The sequence below is a fragment of the Molossus molossus genome, unplaced genomic scaffold (genome assembly GCF_014108415.1).
Source record: "Molossus molossus isolate mMolMol1 unplaced genomic scaffold, mMolMol1.p scaffold_m16_p_1, whole genome shotgun sequence".
NCBI classification, from domain to species: Eukaryota; Metazoa; Chordata; class Mammalia; order Chiroptera; family Molossidae; genus Molossus; species Molossus molossus.
The window spans coordinates 62110605-62126143 of NW_023425344.1; the positions used below are offsets into that span (position 1 = coordinate 62110605).

At 38.9% G+C, this 15539-nt stretch overlaps 1 pseudogene; it reads right to left on the reverse strand.

Moving 5' to 3' along the window:
* Positions 1–7804: 7804 nt before the first annotated feature.
* Positions 7805–10544, reverse strand: LOC118639153 (annotated as a pseudogene).
* Between the last annotated feature and the right edge of the window lie 4995 nt (positions 10545–15539).

Sequence of the window (15539 nt, forward strand, 5' to 3'; positions counted from 1 at the left end):
TTATCCATTCATCTATTGATGGACACTTGGACTGTTTCCAAATCTTAGCTATTGTATATAGTGCTGCTACAAACATGGGGGTACTTGTATTCTTTCTGATTGGTGTTTCACGCTTCTTAGGATATATTCCTAGAAGTGGGATCACTGGGTCAAATGGCAGTTCAATTTTAACTTTTTGTGGTAACACCATAGTGTTTTCCATAGTGGCTTCACTAGTCTGCATTCCCACCAGCAGTGTACTAGAGTCCTCTTTTCTCCACACCCTCACCAACACTTGTTTGGTGATTTGTTGATGGCGGCCATTCTGACAGGTGTGAGGTGATACCTCATAGTTGTTTTAATTTGCATCTCTCTGAAGATTAGTGACATTGAGCATTTCTTCATATGTCTCTTGGCCATTTGTATGTCCTTTTTGGAGAGGTGTCTTTTTAGGTCCTATGCCCATTTTTTAATTGGATTCTTTGTCTTCATTTTGTTGTTGTATGAGTACTCCACATATTTTGGAAATTAAGCCCTTATCTGATGTATTACTGGCAATTATGCTCTCCCATATAGTGGGTTTCCTTTCCATTTTGATGCTTATTTCTTTTGCTGTGCAGAGCTTTTTAGTTTGATGTAGTCCCATGTGTTCATTTTTTCCTTTGTTTCTCTTGCCTTAGGCATTGTGTCAGTAAAAATTCTGCTGCATGTGATGTCTAAAATTTTGTTGCCTACATTTTCTTCTAGAATTTTTATGATTCATGAGTCACATTTAAGTCTTTTTTCATTTTGAGTTTATTATTGTGCACAGTGTAAGTTGGTGGTCTAGGTTGCATGTAGATGTCCAATTTTCCCAACACCATTTATTGAAGAGGCTGTCTTGAGTCACTGTATGCTCTTGCCACCTTTGTCAAATATTAATTGGGCATATTGTCTTGGGTCAATTTCTGGTTTCTCTGTTCTGTTCCATTGATCTATATGCCTGTTCTTGTGCCAGTACCAGGCTGTTTTGATTATAGTGGCTTTGCAGTATAACTTGATATCTTGTATTGCGATTCCTCCTACTTTGTGCTTCTTTTTCAAGATTGCTGTGGATATTCAGGTGTTTTTTGTTTGTTTGTTTCATATAAACTTTTGTAGTATTTGTTCTAGTTTGTGAAATATATCATTGATATTTTAATTGGGATTGCATTGAATCTATAGATTGCTTTGGGTAGTATGGACATTTTAATGATGTTAATTATTCCAATCCATGAACAAGATATATGCTTCCACTTTTTCATACCTTCCTCAATTTCTTTTTTCAATGACCTGTAGTTTTCTGTGATAGTTTTATGTCTTTGGTTAAATTTATTCCTAGGTATCTTAATTTTTGAGCAGCAATGGTAAATGGGATTTTTTTTTAGTTTCTCTGTGAGTCTGTTGTTGGTGTATAAGAATGCCGTCGATTTTGACATTAATTTTGTATCTTGCTACTGTGCCAAATTTATTTATTAAATCTAGTAGATTTTTGATAGAGTCTTTAAGGTTTTCTATGTACAATATCATGTCATCTGCAAATAATGACATTTTCACGTTCTCCTTTCCAATTTGGATCCCCCCCCCCCTTTTTTTTCTTCATGTCTAACTGTTGTGGCTAAGACTTCCAGTACTATGTTAAATAAGAGTGATGAAAGTGAGCATCCCTGTCTTATTTTTGTTCTTAAGGGAAATGCTTTTAGGTTTTTGCCCACTGAGTATAATGTTGGCTGTAGGTTTTTCATATATGGCCTTTATTATGTCAAGATACTCCCACATTGCTGAGTGTTTTTTTTCAGTGATGGGTGCTGGATTTTGTTGAATGCTTTATCAGCATCGATTGATAAGATCATATGGTTTTTATCTTTCATTTTGTTTATGTGGTGTATCACATTTATTGATTTGTGAATATTGTACCATTCTTGCATCCCTGGGATAAATCTCACTTGGTTATGATGAATAATTTTTTTTGATGTATCACTGGATCCAATTTGCTAATATTTTTTTAAGGATTTTGGCATCTGTGTTCATCAAGGATATTGGTCAGTAGTTTTCTTTCTTTGTAGTGTCTTTATCTGGTTTTGGAATTAGGATTATGCTGGCCTCATAAAATAACTTTGAAACTCTTCCGTCTTGTTGGATTTTTTGGAATAGTTTCAGGAGAATGGGTGTTAGATCTTCTTTGAATGTTCCGTAAAACTCCCCTTTAAAGCCAGCCAGGCCTGGGCTTTTGTTTGCTGAGAGTTTCTGATTACATCTTCAATTTCCTTAGTTGTTATTGGTCTGTTCAAGTTTTCTATCTCTTCTCCGTTCAGTTTTGGGAGTCTACGTGTTTCTAGAAATTTGTCCATTTTGCCTAGCTTGTCCAATTTGTTGGTGTATAATTGTTCACAGTATGTTTTGATGATCCTTTGTATTTCTGTGGTGTCAGTTGTTACTGCTCTTCTTTCATTTCTGATTTTGTGTATTTAGGTCCTCTCTCTTTGTTCTTGGTGAGTCTAGCTAAGGGTCTATCAATCTTGTTTATCTTTTCAAAGAACCAGCTATTTGTTTCATTGATCTTTTGAATTTTTTTTTTCAAGTCTCTATGTTGTTTATTTCTGCTCTGACCTTTACTATTTCTTTCCTTTTACTTGCTCTGGGTTTTTCTTTTTGTTTACTTTCTAGTTCTTTAAATTGTAGGGTTAGAAAGTTAGTTAGAAATTTTTCTTGTTTCTTAAGATAGGCCTATAGTGCTATGAACTTCCCTCTCAGAACTGCTTTCGCTGTGTCCCATAGATATTGTGTTGTTGTGTGTTCATTTTCATTGGTTTCTAGGAAGTTTTTAATTTTTTCCTTGATCTTGTTGGCAACCCATTTGTTGTTTAATAACATGCTATTTAGCCTCCAAGTATTTGAATGTATTTGTTGTAATTGATTTCTTGTTTCATGCCATTGTGATCTGAGAAGATGCTTGATATGATTTCAATCTTCTTGGATTTGTAGAGACTTACTTTGTGTCCTAACATGTGGTCTGTCTTTGAGGATATCCCATGTGCACTTGAGGAGAATGTATATTCTTCAGCCTTGGGGTGAAATGTTCTGTAAATATCAATTAAGTCCAACTGATCTAGTCTGTCATTTAAGGACTCTGTGTCCTTGTTAATTTTTTTCTAGAAGATCTATCCAGTGGTGTCAGTGAGGTGTTAAAGTCACCCACTATGATCATATTGCTATCAATCTCTCCCTTGAAGTCCTCCAGAAGTTTTTAAATATATTTTGGTGCTCCCGTATTTGGTGCATATATGTTTACCAGGGTTATATCCTCTTGTTGGATTGGACCTTTTAATATTATGTAGTGACCTTCTTTGTCTCTTATTATGGCCCTCATTTTGAAGGCCATACTTATCAGATATGAGTATTGCTACACCAGCTTTTTTTTCATTTCCATTTGCTTGGAAAAAATTTTTTCATCTCTTCATTTTCATCCTGTGTGAGTCTTTTATTGTGAGGTGTATTTCTTGTAGACAGCATATATATGGGTCATGTTTTCCTATCCAATCTGCTACCCCATGTCTTTTGAGTGGGGCATTTAAGCCATTTACATTTAAGGTTATTATTGATAGGTACTTATTAGTTGCCATTTTTATTTTATGCCTGTTTTCCTCTTCTCTTCCCCCCCCCCCCCCCCCCCGTTTCTTCTCCTTCTTACCACAGTCCCTTCAGCATTTCTTGCAGTGCTGGTTTGGTGGTGGTAAATTCCTTTAGCTTTTTTTTTTTTTTTTTTTAAATCCATGAAGCTCTTTATTTATCCTTTGATTTTGAATGGTAGCCTTGCTGGACAGAGTAGTCTTGGATTCAGACCCTTCCCTTTGTACACTTCATGCCACTCTTTCTGGCTTGCAGCATTTCTATTGAAAAATCAGTTGACAGTCTAATGGGAGCTCCCTTGAAGGTAACTTTCTGTCTCTCTCTTACTTCCTTTAAGATTCTTTTTTTGTCTTTAATGTTTGCCATTTTTATTATGATGTGTCTAGCTGTGGGTCTTTCTGGGTTCATCTTGCTTGGGACTCTCTGTGTTTCCTGAACTTGTGTGACTTTTTCCTTCACATATTAGGGAAGTTTTCTGCCATCATTTCTTCAAACAGGTTCTCTATTTCTTTCTCTGTTTATTCTCCTTCTGGTACACCTATAATGTGAATGTTGTTATGTTTTGTATTGTCCCAAAGCTCCCTTAAACTGTCCTCTTGCTTTTTAATTTTTTTTGTTTCCCATTTGCTGCTCTATTTTAGTGTTTTTCTCAACCTCATCTTCTAAGCCACTGATTAGGTTGTCAGGTTCTTCTAATCTACTATTGAATCCTTCTTAGGTATTTTCATAACAGCTATGTCATTTTTAATTTCCTCTTGATTTTTATGCATAGCTTCTACCTCTTTTTTTAAGCTGATGTAGTTCCCACTGAGCTCTTCATAATTCCTATTAAGTTGCTTATAGTTCTCACTAAATTGTTGGAGCACCCTTAAAATAATTGCTTTGAATTCTTTATCTGACAAATTGCTTTATTTTAGTTCCTGTAGTCCCTTTTCTGGTGATTCTTCCTTTTCTTTCATTTGGGTGTTGTTTCTTTGTTTCACCATTTGAGCCATCTGGTAGTTCTAGGCCTGCTGAGGGATGTTAGAATGTGTAGGAAGGTCAGTGTGTATCAAATAAGACTGCTGTACCTCCCAGACTGTTTTGGTGTATGGTGTCTTTTGCCTGCTGTGGGTCCTATAGGATTGACAAGTGGCAGCTGGTATTGGTCTGTCATGCAGGTCTCGGCTGCCTGTGTCTTGCTGCTGCTTGGGCTGGGGCCACATCATATCCACTCTTGTGTTCCCATGGCTATGCAGCACACACAGCACACTCAGGAGATGCTGGCTTGAGCAGAGGCAATTCCCGCCAGCTCTGTTAGAGCTGGGGCATTCTCTCCAACTTAAAAAAGTTACTGACCCCTAGCCCAAGTTTCCCAAGCAAATCCTTACCCTTAAGGGAAATAACTCATCCATGAGTCTCAAGAATTTTCTGCTTCTTTGTTGTTGTTTTTTAATGACTTGAGATGGAGGAGTGTGTGTAGGGAGTGAGCAGAGAAGAGAGATTTAGTGAGATGTGTACAGGGAAATGTTTCATTCATTCAGCAACAGCTTTTTAATTTAAGCTCCATGACAATAGTGCCTTTTTTTTTTTTTTTAAACTGGTATCCCCAGAGCTTCAAATAATTCTTGGCACATGACCACAGTGGTAACAAAGGAAAGTCACTTTTCCTGGGCACTTACTAGGTGTCAGGTGCTCTTCTAAGCACTTTTTATTAAATTTTTTTTTTTAATCCTCACTCGAGGACATTTTTCCATTTTTTTGTTCAGATAGAGTGGGAGGGAGAGAGGAAAAGTGAGAGAGAGAGAAACGTCGATGTGAAAGGGACACATCGAGTGGTTGCCACCCGCATGACCCAACCAGGGCTGGGGACAAATTGCAACCAAGGTACATGCCCCTAGCGGGAACTGAACCTGGGTCTCTCAGGACCGCAGGCTGATCCTCTAACCACTGAGCCAAACTGGCCAGGGCAGCACTTTATATTAATTTTATCTTTATATCAACCCTATGAGGTAGATACGGTTATCATCCCCATTAGACAAGCTCATAAACGAAGGCACAGAGAGGTACATAATAGGCACTCAATAAATGGTTATTGAATGAACTATTTGTGGAATGCTTCCTGTGTGTGAAACTATCTGCCAAGCTCTGAAGAGGGTAAAGAAATGAAGAAGACATTGTCCTGTCTCAGGGAGTTTACAGTCTCCTATGCTAACCTGTTCTGTGACTTTCCAGATCACAGTTCCATGAGAAGTAGACAGAGCCATTTCCCTCCACCACCCTCCTCCCATCCTGCCATGAGCTGATATTCTTGGCTGAACCTCTGAGAAGGCAGTGCAAGTCAGCATGTCCTTAAAAAATGATTCAAGGAGGAGATGACAGCCACTTCCTTTAGAATACCAGAAGATAGTTTATTTCTAAAGAAATTCAGATAACTCTTAAACAGTCAGTTTCCTGGAAATGATTTTCAGTACAGTCAGCCCTTGGAACTTGACCACTAATGTGATCCATGCCATTAAAACTGAGTTCACTTTAGGGCTCAGAAGGACGCAAATGAGGGAAGTTTTCTTGTGTCTAGCCCTCTCCCTGACCCCATCCACTTATTTATCAGGACATTATCACCCTCCAAATGTGAAAAGGGATGACCCAACAGTTTGATTTCCCCCAAATAATTATCCTTTTGTAGTTACCCTCAGCAACAATCATTCCCCCATCCCCCAAATGAGGGAAGTTCTCCAAAAGATCTGGTCTCCAATTCCATTTGAGTGGCTAAATTTAAGGGCACCTCTTTGCCTATTAATTGGTCTCTCACTTAAAAAAAATTAAAAACATTTTCAATTACAGTTTACATTCAATATTATTTTGTGTTATTTTTAGGTGTATATTTTAGTGGTCAGACAATCATATACTTTACAAAGTATTCCCACTGTTATTTCAAGTACCTACCTGGCACCAGATATAGTTATTACAATATCATTAACTGTATTCCCTATGCTGTATTTGACATTCCGGTGACTATTTCGTAACAGCCAATTTGTACTTTTTAGCCTTTCACCTCTTTCACCCAGTCCCCCAACCTCCCTTTCCTCTGGCAAACATCAGTCTGTTCTCTGTATCTATGAGTCTGTTTTGTTTTGTTTGTTCATTCTATTCTCTAGTTTCCACATATAAACAAAAGCATATGGTATTTGTCTTTCTCTGACTGGCTTATTTCACTTAGCATAACACCCTCTAGGTCCATGCACGCTGTTGCAAATGATGAGACTGGTCTCCCACTTTCTTTCCTCTTACACAAACCTCTCCTTCTGAGCTTTGCTAATATTTCTTTCTTTTTTTATTGTGTTAAAAATGCTTTATATAATAAAAAATACTGTATTGTATTTCCAATACTTTGAAATACAATACAAAAAAATCTCTTTTTGGTAGAAGCATTTCACAGAAACTTTGGGTCTAAAATAGTTTTAAAAACGAGGACAAATTAAAATTAAACTCAGTGGCCTGGTCTAATTTTAAATGACATGAAGTAATGTACAAAAACTTAGGACAGATAAGGAGGAATGTTGGCAGGAATGATAAACTTAAGGATTTAAAGCTTTCAAAGCTACCATATATATTCAAATTCTATAGAAAATTATTTTTAAAATTGGAAGACAAAGTACGGGAAATCAATTAAGGTATTTAAAACTGTATTTCTTTGGGAGGAGAAAGACGAGTAGCAGAGGAGATAGGATTGGTAGGAAAACTGGGAGGAGTAAGGGAAAGTCGAACAACCACACCATTTTCTAGGTTTTACCTCATCTACCTTTCTTTGGAAGATACAACTAAAACTAATAAAAACCAATTTTGATAAATAAATAAGTTTAAACAAGTAAGTTTTGATCATAAAGTTTAATTATGGTACAGAAAAAAATTGAGTAACTTTCTCTGAAAAAGAAATATTGACTCCATGTAGATTGCAGTTATGGGAGCGGGAGGGGGGGGGGCTGGTAAGTTAAATTACCCAATTTTCTATTCTGAAAAAGACAAAAAGTCCCATTTTCAGTCTGATTATAGAGATGCATGTGCCCAAAATGAATGAGAATAAATACCACAGAAAAGCAAAAGCTGTAAAGCTAGGGCATGCTATAGGCACTAAGAGAACGTCTCAGAAATACTCCAAGTGGCAACAAGGAATATTTGGCGGAATTTGGAGTTCTTTTCAGTCATCTATTTCTTTTGCTCCATGTGTAAGGATGCGCATGAACTTAATGTATTAAAATTTCTCTTTTTGCCAATAGATGCTTCGCTGCACAGCTCATGCACTTCCTGTCCTGTAAACCCATCTCCCATTGTTGTTGGCAGCTCTCTCAGGAAATCTTCCTGGATGGTGCCAATTGCTTCTTCAGCAAAGCAAGTGAATGCATTTCTTTTTTTTTTTTTTAAATCTTTATTGTTGGATGTAAAATGTATTACAGAGGTTCCACATTTTTCCCCTATTGACCCCCTCCTCCCCACTCCCGCCCCCCTCCCACCTTTTCCCACACTATTGTCTGTGTCCATTGGTTATGCATATAAGTTCTTTGGTTTATTTCTTCCCAACCCCCCAACCCCTTTCCCTTTGAGGTTTGTCAGTCTAGCAATGAATTTGTGCTTCTTAATCCCTTCACCTTTTTCACCCATTCCCCCAACCCCCTTTCATCTGGCAACCAACAAAATGTTCTCTGTATCTATGAGAATGTTTCTGTTCTTCCTGTTCATTTTGTTTGTAGATTCCATTGTTGATAGATATGTATTCATTGCCATTTTGTTTGTTCATACATTTTATCTTTTCTTCAAAAAGACCCTTCATCATTTCATATAATAACAGTTTGGTAGTGATGAACTCCTTTAACTTTTTCTTGTCTGGGAAAGTTTTTATATGTCCATTGATTCTAAATGACAGCTTTGCAGGATAGAGTAATTTTGGTTGTAGGTTCTTGTTTTTCATCACTCTGAATATTTCTTGCCACTCCCTTCTGGCCTGCAAAGTTTCTTTTGAGAAATCAGCTGACAGCCTAATGGGAACTCCCTTGTAGGTAACTAGCTGCCTTTCTCTTGCTGCTTTTAAGATTCTCTCTTTGTCTTGAACTTTTTGCATTTTGATGATGATGTGTCTTGGTGTGTGCCTCTTGGGGTTCATCTTGTTTGGGACTCTCTGTGCTTCCTGGACTTGTATGTCTGTTTCCTTCACCAAGTTAGGAAAGTTTTCTGCCATTATTGTTTCAAACAGGTTTTCAATTTCTTGTTCTCTCTCTTCTCCTTCCGGCACCCCCAAGATGCGAATGTTGGCATGCTTGAACTTGTCCCAGAGGCTCCTTACACTCTCCTCAGTTTTTTGGATTCTTTTTTCTTTTTGCTGTTCTGATTGGGGATTTTTTGCTTCCTTATATTCCAAATCGATGGTTTGCTCCTTGGATTTACATACTCTATTATTGAAGCTGTGTAAATTATTCTTTATTTCAGTTAATGCCTCCTTCAATTCTAACTGTATATCCATGATTTCTAACTGGTCCTTTTTTATGCTGTTGAGGCCCTCCCTAAGTTCACTGAGGTTCTCACTAAGTTCATTGAGCATCCTTATAAGCAGTATTTTGAACTCAGTATCTGTTAGGTTGCTTATCTCCCTTTCGCTTAGTTCTTTTATTGGGGTTTTGTTCTGTTCTTTCATTTGGGACCTGTTTCTTTGTATCCTCATTTTGGCTGCCTCCTTGTGTTTGTTTCTGTGTATTACTTAATGAGAGGTATGGGGCTCGCTGAGACCAGATGCTGCTCGTTTGAAAGAATTTAGGAAAAACCTGAAGCAGGATCCAAGACAGGCCAATCCTATGGTTAAGCAAGTGGCAACAGCTTGGGTGGGCTTGAAAGTTGTGTGGGGTGGGGTGGGGCCTCAGGGAGTCAGCAGGGTGGGGCTACCAGTGTGAGCCAGGTTGCTGGAGTCCCAGATATGGCTTCTGTCTGCCGCCCCGGGAAGGGCTCACCAAAGGAACAAAAGCCTCTTACAGCACGTTTGTCCCCGAGGAAGCCCCCTCTCCAGCCCTTGCTCCAGTGCCAAACAGCTCAGTTCTTCCCTGTATGTCTCAGGTGCCCCTCGAGCTGCCTCCACTCCGAGCTTAGAGGGAGAGAGTCCGATAAGTCCGTGCGCGGGCCCTTTAAGGAGCTGCCTGGGGCTCCAGCCGCCTCAGCCTCCCTGAGCCTCAGTTTCCGCTGGTTTTTCCAGCCAGAAGTTATGGGGACTTCTCTTCCTGGCACTGGAACCCTGAACGGGGCCCCTGGTGTGGGACGGGGACCCCTCAGTCCTCAGGAAGGACCTTCCCAGCCGCGGGAGCCTCCTGATTTTTATCCGCTGGGTGTGGGACCAGCCCGTCGTGCCGCTGCTGCCGCAGCTGCGCCGCCGCCGCCACCCCTCGCGCCGCCGCCCCTCCTACCAGTCTGGATGTAGCTGCTTTTTAAAAAATTCCGTAGTTGTATGACTTCCATTCAGCTTGATTTCAGGCGGTTTTGAATGATGGTTGTTCTGCAGTTTAGTTGTAACTTTGATGTGGTTGTGGGAGGACGCGATACCGCGTTTACCTACGCCGCCATCTTGACCGGAAGTCTCAAGTGAATGCATTTCTGATTACATCTCCTGGATCTGTGCCATCCGCTTCTCACCAAAATTGTGAGGAGCATGGTAAAATTTATGGGACCTGGTGCCTCATTTATCATGGCATCTAGATACTCATTGATTGGATTTTCCTCAGGGAGGCAAACATGTCATGTAAATCTTCCTTGTCAATGAAACCATCTCTATTCTGATCAATCATGTTGAAAGCCTTTTTAAACAACTGAATCTGTGACTGGTCAAACGTGGTGAACACATTGGATGTTTCCCACTGTGGGCGATTCTTGGTGGTCTAGGTCTTTGCCCTTTTGCTCGACATCGTGGTGGTTAGATCCCTGCACTGCTGTGAAAATCCGAGTGCTTCAAGTGACCCTTTTTGCTGCCCTGTGACCCTTTTACTTAATGTTTCCTTTTCTAATGAATGTCTAATCTTCTCATCTTGGGATTCCCCTAAGAATCCAAAGGGTTGGCCCTAGATTCTCTTCTTGTCTTTCTTTAAATTCCTTGCTGATCTCATTCATTGCCATGGACTCAAGCACCATTTTACTGCTAACGAATCCTAAATTTGTATTTCTACCCCAGTCTCTCCTTTGACTGACAAACTCTTGACATCTGTTTTCTTGATCTTTCCCCTTGGAAGTCTTACTGGCACCTCAAATTTGACAAGTCCAAAACAATCTTTAGATTTTCTTAAAACCCATTCTCGAACCCCACTCCAGTCTTCTCCATTTTATTTAGTGAAGTCATCTTCCACTTGGCCACTCAAGCTGCAACATAAAACGTCATCCTGAATTTCTTTCTTTTCTTCAGATCCCTCAATCTAATTCATTAGCAAAAAGATTTTCTTGATAGTGTGTCTCAAAGTTTGAACCTACATATTCTTGAAGGCTGGAAACATTTTTTTTTAAAAAAAAGGGCTATCCTATAACTGCCAGAAATCTGTATCTGTTGCTCTCAGTGACAATAGCAAATTTGTGGGAAATATTCTTCTTTTGTACTGGGAGAAATAATTGTATTTTCATTGTTAGAAAAAATAAGTAGTTTCTTGGTTTGAAATAATCAGATTTTTAATAGCATATCTTCAACATAAAAGTCTAGTGTGCTCAGATGCAAATAACTAGTTTGACTTTATTTGTTTTTCTTTATTTATTTTAGAGAGAGAATGGAAAAAGGAGAGAGAGATAGAAACATTGATGACAGAGAACATAGGTTGGCTGCCTCCAGAATGCCTCACACGGGGGATCTGGCCCACAACTTGGGCAGGTGCCCTGACTGGGAATTGAAATGGCGACCTCTTGGTGCATGGGTTGGTGCTCAACCACTGAGCCACACTGGCTGGGCTTATTTTTTATTTATATATTTGGTTTTCCTAAACTTCATTTCTTAAAAAAAGATACAAAATTTGAATCTTATTTAAATCTCAATCTCATACAATACTTTTTATAGTTTAGCAAGACAAAGGTGGCAAGAGCATACAGTGGAATAAAGACAACCTCTTTAATAAATAGTATTGGGCTCTGGCCGGATTGGCTCAGTGGTTCGAGTGTTGGCCTGCAGTCCAGAAAGACCAGGGTTGGGTTCCCTCTAAGGGCACGTACCTCAGTTGCAGTTTGTCTCTGGCCCTGGTTGGGTCATGCGGTAGGCAGCCACTCGATGTGTCCCTTTCACATTGATGTTTCTCTCTCTCTCTCTCTCTTCCTCCCACTCTATCTGAACAAAAACTGGAAAAATGTCCTTGGGTGAGGATAAAATAAAATGTTGTTGGGAAAACTGGACAGCTACATGAAAAAAAATGAGACTAGACCACCAACTTACACAATACACAAGAATAAACTCAAAATGGATAAAAGACTTAAATGTGACTCATGAATCCATAAAAAAACCTAGAAGTAAATGTAGGCAACAAAATTTCAGACATCACACGCAGCAGAATTTTCACCGATACAATGCCAAGGACAAGAGAAATAAAGGGAAAAATGAATAAATGGGACTACATCAAACTAAAAAGCTTCTGCACAGCAAAAGAAACAAGCATCAAAATGAAAAAGGAACCCACTATATGAGAGAACATAATTGCCAAAGATACATCAGATAATAAATATAAATAAATATGTAGAGTACTCATACAACTCAACAAAAGGAAGACAAAGAATCCAATGAAAAAATGGCCAGAAGACTTAGACACCTTTCCAAACAAGACATAGAAATGACCAAGAGACATATGAAAAAATGCTCAACATCACTAATCATCAGAGAGATGCAAATTAAAACGACTATGTGGTATTCCTCATACCTGCCAGAATGGCTGCCATCAACAAATCATCAAACAAGTGCTGGGAAGGGTGTGAAGAAAAGGGGACTCTAGTATACTGCTGATGGGAATGCAGACTGGTGCAGTCACTATGGAAAACAATATGGTGTTTCCTCAAAAAATTTAAAATGGAATTGCCATTTGATCCAATGATTCCACTTCTAGGAATATATCCTAAGAAGCCTGAATCACCAATCAGAAAAAAATATATGTACCTCTATGTTCATAGAAGTACTATTTATAATTGCTAAGATATGGAAATAGCCCAAGTGTCCATCAATAGATGAGTGGATAAAAAAACTGTGGTACATATACACAATGGAATACTATACAGCTGTGAGAAAGAAAGATCTCTTATCCTTTGGGATGACATGGATAACATTCTAGACAAAAGGTATCAGGGAAATCGGGAAGATGTTAAATGTGAGGTTCTATGCTGTTACTACAGATAACACTTTATTTCTGTCCTTGGACTACCCCTCCCTTAGCTGTCTCTCTAAAAAAAATAACTATGTTTAAAATGTAGACTATGAGATTTATGATCAGTTTCAGAAACCTGTTTACTGATTTATAGTTTTGGCCAAGGTATTTAATTAACTCTGTCATCAGAATTAATGATAGCAAACCTGAGATTATATATTTAAATTCTCCTTTGGTGAAAGAAATAGAATGTTCTGCTGAAAGTCAGAAGCATCATGAGGGCTCCCAAACAAGAACACACTACCAACTAAACTCTCAGAACCAGCACCATAAAGCTCAAAATTACTGTTCTTCAGTGAGTTGTTTTAGCCTGAAGTACTTAATAAATCATTGTTACATTCATGCCACACTGATGGCCTGAAACATATTAATCTCAGCTAACCATGACTGACATTTACATTAAGAAACCAATTCGGGCATTCCAGGGGGTAGTTAATGCATATCCCAAAGCTTCAGGAACTGAAGTTATTACTGACCCCAAAAGAATCCTGATTTTGCTGTGACCAGATGAAGAGGTCAAATGACTATACTTTTTAGGCAACATAGGTACTCTAAGAATGTTCCCATTTTATTGCTTTAATGAATAAAAGGTCCAATTCAAAATAAAGCTGATAAAATAAAACTGGTTCCGAATGACTTGCCAGCAGAGCAAACCCAAAATAATAGGTCCCATCCTTCCCCTCAAATCCTCCCCTTCCACCCCCACCCGTTTCTGCTGTACCATGTTTTGGAGCTTTTCACATACTAGGCCCCCAGTGAGTAGGGACTTATAAGCTGTGGCTCGCCTTATCACATGTATCCCCTGTTACACCTGATTTTGCCATAATGACCCCCACTCAGTTGAAATGCCTCATCCACATTAGACAGGAGGGTGCAGTGGGCAGGTGCTGGCACTGGAACAGGCTGAAGAAGGGCTCCAGATCGGACATACCCTATAGGAGGCCACTCTAGCAAGACCTAAGCAGCAGACCAGTGAGACGTGCCTTCAGAGGCCACTAAATGCTCTAAGGAAGTGGATGACGGGGAAAAAAAATGAGGCAGAAGCTTCAGGGACCTGCCGGTCCTGGGCCACATGCATGAAAATTCTATCCTACCCCTGCTCAACGATAACACTTCCAATGTTTCAGACAAAACCACTGGATTGTGTGGTGGATTTTTTTTTGTTGCAATTTTTATTAATTTATTTTTGATACAGAAGTTTCTCCTCCCCTCCCAGACACCCTACTCCGGATCCCCACCCCCTACATTGTTGTCTATGTCTATTGGTTATGCAGACATGCATATAAATTCTTTGGTTTATCTTAACCCCCCCCACCCACCCCCCACACACATTGCCTCCCTCCTCAGAGGTTTGACAGTCTTAACCTTACTCCTTTCTATGTCTCTGGGTTTATTTTGTTCATCAGGTAATTTGGTTCATTTTATTCCACAAATAAGTGAGATCATGTGGTATTTGTCTTCCTCTGATTGGCTTATTTCACTTAGCATAATGTTCTCCAGTTCCCTCCACGTAGTCTCAAAAAATAAGAGATCTCTCTTTCTTACAGCTGCATAGTCATAGTATTCCATTGTGTATACATACCACAGCTTTTTTATCCACTCATTTATTGATGGACACTTGGGCTGTTTCCAGATCTGAGCAATTGTAAATAGTACTGCTATGAACATAGGAGAAGATATATTCTTTTTTATTGGTGTTTCAGGCTTCTTAGGATATATTCCTAGAAATGGGACCACTGGATCAAATGGCAATTCAATTTTTAATTTTTTGAGGGAAGACCATATTGTTTTCCATAGTGACTGCACCAGTCTGCAGTCCCATCAGCAGTCCCCTTTTCTCCACACCCTCACCAGCATTTGTTGTTTGATGATTTGTTGATGACAGCCATTCTGGCAAGTGTGAGGTGATACCTCATAGCTGTTTTAATTTGCATCTCCTTGATTATTAGTGATGTGTTGAGCATTTTTTTCATATGTCTCTTGGCCATCTCTATGTCCTTTTTGGAGAGCTGTCTATTTAGGTCCTCTGCCCATTTTTTAATTGGGTTCTTTGTCTTCATTTTGTTGAGTTGTATGAGTACTCTATATATTTTGAAAATTAAGCCCTTAACTGATGTATCATTGGCAGTTATGCTCTCCCATATAGTGAGCTCCCTTTCCATTTTGATGGTTGTTTCTTTTGCTGTGCAGAACCTATTTAGTTTGATGTAGTCCCACTTATTAATTTTTTTCTTTGTTTCTCTTGCCTTAGGCATTGTATTAGTAAAAATTTTGCTGCATGTGATGTCTGAAATTTTGTTACCTACATTTTCTTTTAGGACTTTTATGGATTCATGAGTCACATTTAAGTCTTTTATCCATTTTGAGTTTATTCTTGTGTATTGTGTAAGTTGGTGGTCTAGTCTCATTTTTTTTTTTTCATGTAGCTGTCCAATTTTCCCAACACCATTTATTGAAGAGGCTGTCTTTACTCCACTGTATGCTCTTGCCACCTTTGTCAAGTATTACTTCAGCATCATGTCT